The following is a 10,713-nucleotide window of genomic DNA, read 5'->3' on the forward strand; positions in this document are numbered from 1 at the left end:
GTCTTCTTCGAAACAATTCAATTTAACACATTAATACACCTGAACATGCTTTCATAAATATAAGCATATGCTTTTGTTAAGAAGCTTGTGCTGGAAGGAAAAGGCACATGGAAAACACCCAACTAAAGATTTACTTTAAGATCAAACTCTACTGTGTCATAAAGCGATAGCAATTAGCTGAGAATGCCCAAAGTGTACCTCAGCAATGTGTAACCCACCCACAAGCATGATATATAAGAGACAAAACTGAGGGATAAGGCTTATAAGTATACCTTTAATTAGATTGGTGGAGGAAATCAGAGTTCCATAGTTCTTGTCTGCACAGATTAAAAAAAAAATGAAACTGCTGACAAGACCTCAGGATGCTCCATGGAACAGAACAGACAACACTCTAAGCTGAAAAAAAAAACACTTTCATCAAGGGTGGATTGGGCTTGACATTAAGCATGCAGCTTATTCTAATCAATTCCATACGGGACACTAACATGTGCTAAGTGACTGTAAGCTACTCAATAAGGCCATTAGGAGCAGGTGGTTAAATGTGGCTACAAGTTAAGTGGACTAAGCCAGTTAGCCTTTAAGGGAGTGGCAGTGAAAATGGGGAGAACTCGCGGCTACTGGCAGCAGAGTGGTCTAAAAGGCTGCAGGGAAATGGGTTACAATCTGTTCTAAACCTGGCAGGATGTTCAAAAAGACACCGACCAGGACAGGCTGACAGTGGGTTAAGTAGTCAGTAAAGTGGCATCATCAACCAGAGAGGGAAGGAGTGAGTATTTATTTGTGCCCATGTAATCAGATCCGGTCAAAAACAACAACCATAATAATCTTAAGTGTTCACATGCATAATGCATATCATTAGGGTACTATGAGGGGGAGAGTGGACAGATAAGCCCCATTGTCTGCACAGTGCACCATGTAACCCCCACAGGCATAATGCTGAGGGGAGTGGGGGTGGGTTTTGAGTGGATTATCTTGTGCAACGGGATGGAGGAGCAGCTGGCGCGGGTAACTTCACCCAAGAGTACCCAGGGATATCGAATGGGCAGGGTGAAAGAGGGACAAGATGATGTCTCTTTCATACAGTACTGTGCATATTATATGGATGTACAGAATGCACACTGAAACTTGTTAATTAAGGACTGCTAGTATGTCACAGGTTCATCCTTACGTTCTACTTATGTCTGCAGCTGTAATCCCATACACATCATTGCTAAATCAGGATGTTATAAAGTTCCACAATACATACATAAATCCCAAAATAATACATCAGTTTCAGGTCAGACTTGCTTTTGCTTGCTTGCTCTCGCTCTCACTTTTAGATCAGTGGAGTAGTTTAGGCAGTTTAATGTTGTTTAATTACCAACAACAAATAATTGTGCATGTCTAATAGTTCTAGTCACAAATGTCAAGGACTGTTCAACCTGTTTAACCTCATTTATAAGAGGACGTGAGGTAGAAAGGAGTGGAAAGGCTGCAGGAGGAAAATAAAGGCAGGGAAAAAGCTGAAGAATGAAGCCATGGCTATAAAACAGATTTAGACCAGGCATACTGCAGTATAAAACTTGTACCAGTTTCCCACCAAGGACCATTGTCCCACGTTATTTCCCACTCTTTTTCCATATTACCTGTGCCTTACCATTGTTAACCAGCTAATGAAAGTAAAAGGAGGGGCAGGAGATGACTGTGCAGGATGACTGTGCAGACTGAAAAAAACAAAAACCCTACCTACCACATAATTGCATTACCTCATTGTTAAAAGCCTTTGGCAATTTCAGTAATTTGAATTCAACATAAAAACAAAAGAACAAGATTAAACAATTCTATCAAGGATGGTTGGCTGTTGAGAGGCAGAGAGAGAGATTACATAAATTTTGCCATATTAAAGCCAGCCAGCGGCTACTCTCCTGTCTACCAGCTAACTGGCGATACACAGGCAGATAGTCAATACAATGCTGGAGAGCCTGAGGGCCAGATCAGTTACTATGCCTTTGACTGGGCAGGGTGAGCTGAGGCCAGATGGACAGTGATCCCACACCTCCCCTGCCTGCCTCTATGACAGCCACACAAACCCACAGCCCCACCCCTGAATGTGAGACAGACAAACAGACAGACAGACACACACGCACGCACACACGATTGACCATCTAATGCAACATAAAGAAGAGCAGAGAATGATAATAGGATATGCACAACCTGCTCAACACAAACAAAGACACACCCTTGTCGCTGCTGTGCACTTTGATTCACCTCAGACAGCCTTAGATCAGTGACTTAATAGATGAAAATATACAGCATTGCATCAACAGTCACAATATACACTTTACAGAAACAAAAGTGACAGCTCCTTAACCTGCAGTTCTTTCTCTTGTCTCCTGTAAATATAACAGCACTTTACAATGCTGCAATATGTACCACTGTAATGGGATAGCAAGATGTGTCTTTGGGAAGGCATTCAAAGCTTCTAAATGGAACTAAAAAACAGACTATGAAAGTGCTGAATTACTTTTTCAATAATTACAGTGCACTGAGCCCAGCGTCACAGTCCCAGACAGACTGAGTGCCTAAAATTGCAGCGCCAGCATCCACCACTTTATCCTAATGAGCAGGAGAGTGCCAGCTTCTAAACCACAGTGACGAGAGTTAGAGTACCACACTGCCTCACCACCCCACAGCCGAATGGCCAGCAGCATCACAGGAGATACACACCAAACCTGAATGATGAAATATAGTTTAACCCTGAAAGTCATCCTACACAGATGCAGCATAAAGCAGGCAGAGATTGAATTTCCATGGGTGTGGGACTGAGACTGACACTGGTTGCAGGACATAAAAGCAGCTGACTTTCAAGTAGATGCAAATGCTCTGCCCAGTACAGGGTTTGTGCTTTCCCTTCCAAGAATTTTGAGTGAGTTCTCAGACAAGGGACAGGCTGAAAAGTGCCAACATCCCCATGGTACGAATGATAGCTTTAGGCATACAAGTTCATCACTATCTCTATGAGGTAGAAATTCACGAAGCCAAACTAGATCTGAAATGATTAGTTGGTAAACAAACAATTTTGGTCATCAATTAAGCTTTTTTAAATAGCAGATCCTCCTAATGTAAACATTTTCAGGTTTTGTTACTCCATTGATAGTAAATGGAGTGATTTTGGGTTTTGGTGATTGCTCAGACATTAGATATTTGAGGGGCATTTCTATGATTTTCAAAAAATCAGTTAAATTAAGGAATTTATCACAATTAAAATAATCAGTAGTTACAGACCTGAACCGAAGGCAGTTAACACAAAATCAGTTGTCAACTATTTTGGTAATTGTTTAGTAAAATTTCAAGCAAAAATACCAAATGAGAAGATTCGCCGTTTTCCCTTGACTTACATTTAAGTCAATTGAATATCTTTTGGTACTGGACTGATGGTCAATAGACAAAAGGCATTTGATAATGTCACCATAGGCTCTCAGAAACTGTGATGGGACATTTTTCTGTTTAACGTTTTTTGAACCAAACATTTAGGGCAGCAATTAAAAAAAAACATTAGATGCAAAACTTTCAGGCAACTGCATGCTTGGACAAAAAGACTAACCCAATCACCCCACCCCCTACACACATTAGAAAGAAATGGTTTCTTATTGCCTCTCATGTGAATGAGTCTGACTTTAAAATCTGCTTCATAATGAAAATAATAATAATACCAAAAAACTGTTGCTTGTTGATACCACAGAGTGTAATTGGTAAGTACATCCTGCTCTCACACTGCAGGAACATGGTGGAGAATGGATATGAACCCTTGACCCCGACATCCACATCCATCATAGCCTCTCACAGCTGTTGCACTGATGCACATGAGCCCACGCTAAGCTGTATAAATAACATAAACGATCTGCCCTAATACATATCAATCCAACAGTATATCACACCATTCAGAGGCCTGAAATCCCAGATAAAATTAACCTTTTGGAGAGCTGACCAAGGTTGCTGAAATCTGAAATAGCTTTACAAGCTTGAAAAAAAAAAGCCTTTGAGTAACTGAAGTGCTGTGTGTATTTCAATGAAGACACAGAACTGGTAAGCGTTCATTAAGCCACGGAGCAACAGGTTGGATTTGTTTCCCAGCATGTGGCACCCACTTTACACAGTCACACTTCCTCAAATGTTTCAATGTCAACCACCAGCATTTTTCTGAAGAATGTCATGCCTGAAATAAACTCTACTGCAGCCAACCCATTAGGTACCACATACCTGGCCTGAAGTTCATACCAAAACTGACAGAGACAACATACAATAAACTCGAAGGTTTTGTGATTTAACACAGCCTCACCATGATTACACATGAAAACCAATTCCATGTCACACTTCCAACTAAAAGATATTGATCATTTAGTTTCTGTATACTTGATCATTCTATGAAGTTTACACTCACACTGGCCACAGGAACCAGGGTTTGTGTAAGTAAGCACATTTTTGAATACTGCTTTGGGTTTCCTCTTTTTAATCCTCTTTTTGCTTTGGCCTTGAGGAAGAGGAAGGGAGAGAGAGAGAGAGAGAGAGAGAGAGAGAGAGACAGATACTTAATAATCTCCAAAGAGAAACAGTGGTGTAGACAGCGGAAGTGGCTGAGCAGTGTAAATACATTGGCTGTGGCAAAAGATGTGGGTCTTTCACAGAACCCGAATGACAGAAAGAACCTGTTCCTGCTCATCTGGACTGTCAATGACTAGTTTAATGCACTGCAGGAAATAACACATTACTTCTGTTTGGGGTGTCAGAGACCCCTGTTATGTAAGATGATGAAATGCAGTAGATTATGATATGTTCTATTTCTATGAATTTGACTATTTCTTACTGAGCACTAGCACTGAGACATAGTAGTGTCACAATGTAGAATATTGTACTGTATACTGTGTGTCTTTGTATATGCCTTTTTGGCAAACAAAAAGAATATATATTTGATGGTACCAACATTTAAAATATAAAAAAAACTTAATTTATTTTACTTTAAAACCTGATGGTTGGCACCAGTTACTGATGTCTACACGGAGTGTAAACGGCTGATAAATATGACATTGTCACATCTTTTCTAACTATATTTATTGACAAAGCTCAACTCAACGCACCAGACTACTGACCAGTGCACACAATGTGGTGGGAAACTGGGGGCCACAAGCGATACACCAGCTGAGTCCTTCAAATTGAGGTAAAAAAAAAGGCAGCATCTTTGTGCCCTTGAAATGGGACACAGCATAAGTTACCCTGCAATAAGGTCTTGGAGTCTATCTAGAAAGTCAGGAAAGGCGTGAGGGGGAGAGAGAGAGAAAAGGCCATGCATGTGTGTCATTCACACTTGGTTTCACGCCCAGATGGCAATAAACTCCTGAGCAACAACTCACACACCCTGACAACAGTAGCATGGAGGTTTTCAGGCAGCGACACACTCGCCAGTGAGTGTCTGCATGTCAAAATACCATTTTTAAGCCAAGGACAGTGTCATCGCTTCCACACCCTAGCCATGCCCACCACACCCACACAGCCCAAAACACTGATTATGTAATGTAGATTCTGAGCCAAAACAGCATCCCTCTATCACTGAGATCTGCAGACGATGTCGCCTGATAATCTGCCTCTGAGCTCTCTGAAGTCCTTTTCTCTCATGTCGCTCTGCCAAGTAAAGAATGAGATCACTCCATGTGCAGGGATGCAAATATGAACACAGAGATGATAGTTATCCTAGCAAGGAAACACTGAAAAAGCACTGAATGGCCTGAGTGAAGAGGGTACAAGCTATGAAATATCTATCAATATCAGAGATGTATAACAAGCTGCTGACCCCCAGGTTTTAGCAAAGTCACTTCAAATTATTAAGATATCTATACAACACATACTCAGGACCCCAAAATTGAAAATCTGAAAGCCCAGATGAGATATTCTATCTTTTTGATCGAAACATAGGCAGGAGTTTCTACAATCTTTAAAACACTTTTTGCTGATTTTATTACTCCCAGCACCAGTTAAATATTTCCAACATCATGACGACCGTGCCTTGTGTTGTTCGGGTCCCTGCCAAGGACCCCTTGGTGGTCCTGGGACCCCACTTTTGGAGCCATTGCTTAGAGAGTTTCTGGGTGCTTTTTCAAGCCTCAAGTGGAGCTTAAATAACACCATTTGTCTCTGGGTACAAACACGCTGAATTCTCCCAGGTTTAGCAAAAGGCCCAGTTTAGCCTCACAGAACAATAGCGGTGCACGCTGAGGCAGCTTGCTGAGCGAAACACATGAAGGCAGTCAACGATATGAACCTGGTCTAACGAGGACCACGCCAACTCAGTCTTGTGCAGCCGTACATCCTTATAAATGGCTCTGAGAGAGTAAAATACGCTGAAACCACCGCCCAACCGTTTCGTGCCATGCTAACGTTAATGTTACACTTCCATCATCACATCCAGCCACAAACTGGCCGGGCTGGCGTCAAAACAAACCACGTTTGGTTAATTTGAGAGACACATTGCGAAGAGGGCGAGCTTCCCCAAACGACACGGTCATTTTGAGGTACTTTACGGTTAAAAAATACAAAAAAACGAGAAGGTGATGCATCCAAACTTAAATAATTTCGCTCGCGCTAGAGCCGTTACGGCGTAGTAATTTCCCCGTACCTTTCAACCGCCGACTCTGTTCTTGAAGACTCCTGGAGAAACAAACAGACCCTCCCTTTCAGTCCAGCACTGAGGTAAAATGCCCTTAAATGTCGACAGAGCAGTAAATTTCAGCACACTAACAATGGACCCGCGCAGTCAGCTGCGAGCGTCCCACTCCGCGTCCTTCCCTCCACGTTTGAGCAGCGGCTGGCGGCGCCCTCATGAAAGATGGACTCGGGCGGGGGAAGTGGGGAGGGGGGGGGGGGGGGGGGGGGGGGGGGCGACGGAAGAGTCCGGGAGCAGATTGAAGGCGAAGCGTGGTGATCGTAAACGAAAATGCAGATTAAATCCCGCGAGCGGTCCAATCAAAAGCGCGAGACTGGTTATGCAAAGTAGGAGTGACGTCAAATTCAAGCAAAGCTCGAGCACGGTCAGATGGAGCCGGGGCGGTTTCTCAAACCGGGGTCTGGAGCCACCTCGGAGGAGTGAGCAGCAGCTTAACATCACTGTTTCTGATAATGTTCACATTTTATGGATGTAACAAAGTTTTGTTTGACAGATTAAAATATTGTCTCTCAATAATGTCATAATAAGAAAAACATTTCCAAAATAAACTGTTAAACAGGAAGCCAGTAAAAAGTGGTTTGAATGGTTTTTGAGCACTTGGGGGAAGTTGGGGACCTCACAAGAGCCAAATAAAAAAAAAAACAGTTAAAAGAGATATCCTGATTTTACCTCTAGTGTGGGCCCAACTCCAAAAACACAGGATTTTACATTTCCCATGATGCAACTGGCTTATTATTTCATTTGACCCTCCCAGCACAGTAGCCTAAATATCCATGGTTTTCAAACGTCAGCCCTGAGTTTTAACACATACATTTTCAGTTGCAAAGCCCACTAAGGATGACGCTGATTACCCTGTTTCAATATTCAGAAGACAGCATGACAAGATAGTAGTTTCACTAGTCTCTAGGCACGATATGATCCTGCAGCAACAAAAGCCATCTCCACTGGGGTTCCTGTTAAAGGCATTTTATCAAATACGAGGCAGTGGCATTATGCACAATGTGCTTTTGCTATTTTATATTTTCATCTGCTTTTAACATTATTTTATTGTCCTTTTGTTTTATAATTTCATTTCTTGTTTTTGGTTGCACTTGTTCTTTTTGTTTCATTATTTTCCTCATAAAGCACTTCGTAGTGATGTTAAAGTTTATATTTATCACTTTCTAAAATCATATGGGACACCAGGGCTGGTTCACATTATGTTTCAGTGTTTCCACTGTTGCATTGGCACCTGATTTATAGGTCAAGTGTGTGATTCTCTCTTGTTCTGTACCAAGTGACAAAAAGGACTAATGCAATCTCATCGAACAGGGGTTCAGAATCTCTGTTTTGGGGCTCTAGGCATGAAAGGTTCAGGAGCTACACTCCAATAAAGCGCTGACACTCCACATGCACTTTTTTTTTTTACTCCACCCACAGTTTAGTTTGCCTAAAATGAAATTTGAGACACCAAGTTGCATGAGTAATATTCTGCCTTCTTCACTCGCACAACGGGTTTTGGGTTTCCTGAGATTTCGATAGTTGGGAGTATGCCTGAATAAAACAGATTCTTTCTGTATGAAGAAAGTTCCTCTCAAACGTATATAGTCCATTTTCTGCTCTTGCATTTTAGAACAGTGTCCCCTTCCCTATGGTACAAGCCCACAATAGCCGTGAGTTGAATGCGTTTTAAAAAATGTTGAGCTGCAGCTGCAGGCTCCACAATAGAAATCGCTGAAAAGGGACAAGACAAACAAAGACTACTGCAACTCACAGAGGGAGAAAGAGCGAATGGGTCAAGACATCTGACATTAACTGTGGTTTTCTCTAATATAACTCAGAGACAATGAAAAAGAATGGAGACATTCAAAAGAAAAAGCTAGAGAGAAATGCAAAACTCTTTTAACGAAGGGAGGGAAGAAGGCTTACCAGAAATCATCAACCACAGACTCATCAGTGCACACTCTCTCAATGTGCCTCAATGAGGAGTGTGTGTGTGTGTGTGTGTGAGTCATGTCTCAGCTCTGCCTCTCCATCCCTGCGTTTTACAGGACTCTGGCAGCTGTTTCATCAGCAGCCTGTCAGCCTTTCCAGTCAGTAAGAGGCCCTGCGCCAGAACGAGGGGAAAAACCCACAACTTTCACTAATCCTGCAACTTAAACTCATTTTAGTTTGCATTTGCAGTTGAATAAGTTAAAACCAAGTTTAAAACATTGTTGGAAAAAAAAGGGTGTGGATCCATCAGAAGTATGTCAGTAAACCATTCTAGGCTCCTTCTTTTATTTGACTTAACTTGGCACTAACAGCACCAATCATTACATCGCAGAGCAGAAAAAGATACTAAATCCCTTCACATCCTGCCATCCATTTCAGATTGCTTCATAATGTTGTTATACAAGGGTGTGGCTCAGCACTGGACTATGGTAGAAATCCTTAACAGAATTAGGATGGACTGATAATCTACAAGGCTTTTATACACAGACTATCAAATTGGTTTCTTTTGTGTAGTTTGGTCACCCATTTGCCTTAACACCTCAAAGCTAAGACAGCTGCACACACTGCCTGTGGCACAAAACACACTCTGCAAGCCCACACACAAACAAGCAGACAGACTGATACACCAAACACAAACTCAGGCGGCCGCAGATTCAGTGATTCATGAAATAAGATATAAGACAGGAAAAGGAAACTGCTGCTGCTGCTGCAGGCCTGCATTTTTCATCTGAAGCACTTTGTTAATATAAAAGGCCCTGAACTTCAAACCGCAAGTCCCAAGTGAGTGACTGGGACACGTTTCACTTCAAGCTGGCATCAACAAAGGACCACACCCGACATCAGCACACTGAAACCACAACTGATAGACCATTAGCAGCTTCTGTAGCAAGACATTACCTTTGGGCTTTCAGTGTGCATCAAATGCAAAAGTAGTCCAACACATACGCACACCATGTGAGAAAAAAAAACAAAAACAAAACTTCTCTATTCACGGAAAATGAACAGTTCTTATGAGATGCAACCAACTCTGAAGTCTACCATTCCTTCCCTCTAGCACAGTCTGACATGGACCATCACGGCACTGAGAAAGCAGTACATAATGTATGATGATATTAGGTTAAGTGGGTGGAAGGCAAGGATGTGCAACATCAGCTGCCAAGTCTTGCTTGGGAAGCTCAGAAACCAGGAAATGAGCTCATCATATTGGACTGTTCTGAAAAAAAAAAAAAGAATCCAGAATTGTAATTTCCTCTCTGTGTAGGCTCTGTGCTGCAGAGTCTCAACAAAAGCATGCAGGGTGTTCAACAGCTGTGTCTAACCAAGTGTTGGATTCAAGAATTTATTTGCAAAAATCACAAATTGTAGTTTCTTTTTAATCCTCAACGTAACCATTTCCTCGACCAGCAAAGGAGAAAAATAAACTTGTCGACCTTTAGCAGTGTTGATAGAATGTGTATCTAGACATATGAGCTCCCCCTTCTGAAAAGCTGGTGGAACTGCAGCCAAAGACAGTGTATATAGATCATGACACAAAATGAAATAAAACTATGTTTTAACATCAGAGATGAGCCGGGAAACTTTAATCAACAGATTGGCAATATATATAGGATGACTTCAAATGACTCATGTCTCTAATGCTTGCATTCTTTCAGTACAGTTCAAGTGCAGATAATTTGTATAAAAAACATCATATCATGAAAACATAGGAAAGGTACATCTTCGTAACACTAGACAATACATAGATGCATGTCAAATAATTTAAAGTTAAGGCTATGGATAAATTTGGCACAAGTCTGCCATCTACGTCTGAAGTCCATCAGCACATTCAGCTTAAACGTGACACAGCTGGCTAATTAAGAAGAGTATGAGATGACTGGAAAAATATTTTCATCATATTAACCCACTACTGCTTGGACCAGTGATCATCTCTCCTTCACAAAAGAAACAATTTTTTTTAAAAACACCGTAAGGAGTCCACACTGTGAAACTCCTCTAGCTATTGTGCGTTTTATGCGGTAAAAAGAAAAAGAAATTCAAGATCCAGT

The 10,713-nt window shown here is 41.6% G+C and overlaps 1 protein-coding gene across 1 annotated transcript in view; it reads right to left on the reverse strand.

Moving 5' to 3' along the window:
- Positions 1-6,829, reverse strand: part of si:ch211-214c7.4 (mucin-5AC) — a 30,344-nt gene extending 23,515 nt beyond the window's left edge. The window contains exon 1 of the mRNA XM_041933558.1: positions 6,647-6,829. The gene's annotated coding sequence lies outside the window, so the exon portion shown is untranslated. The remainder of the gene's footprint in view (positions 1-6,646) is intronic.
- Positions 6,830-10,713: the final 3,884 nt, after the last annotated feature.

The sequence above is a fragment of the Chelmon rostratus genome, chromosome 3 (genome assembly GCF_017976325.1).
Source record: "Chelmon rostratus isolate fCheRos1 chromosome 3, fCheRos1.pri, whole genome shotgun sequence".
Lineage (NCBI taxonomy): Eukaryota > Metazoa > Chordata > Actinopteri > Chaetodontiformes > Chaetodontidae > Chelmon > Chelmon rostratus.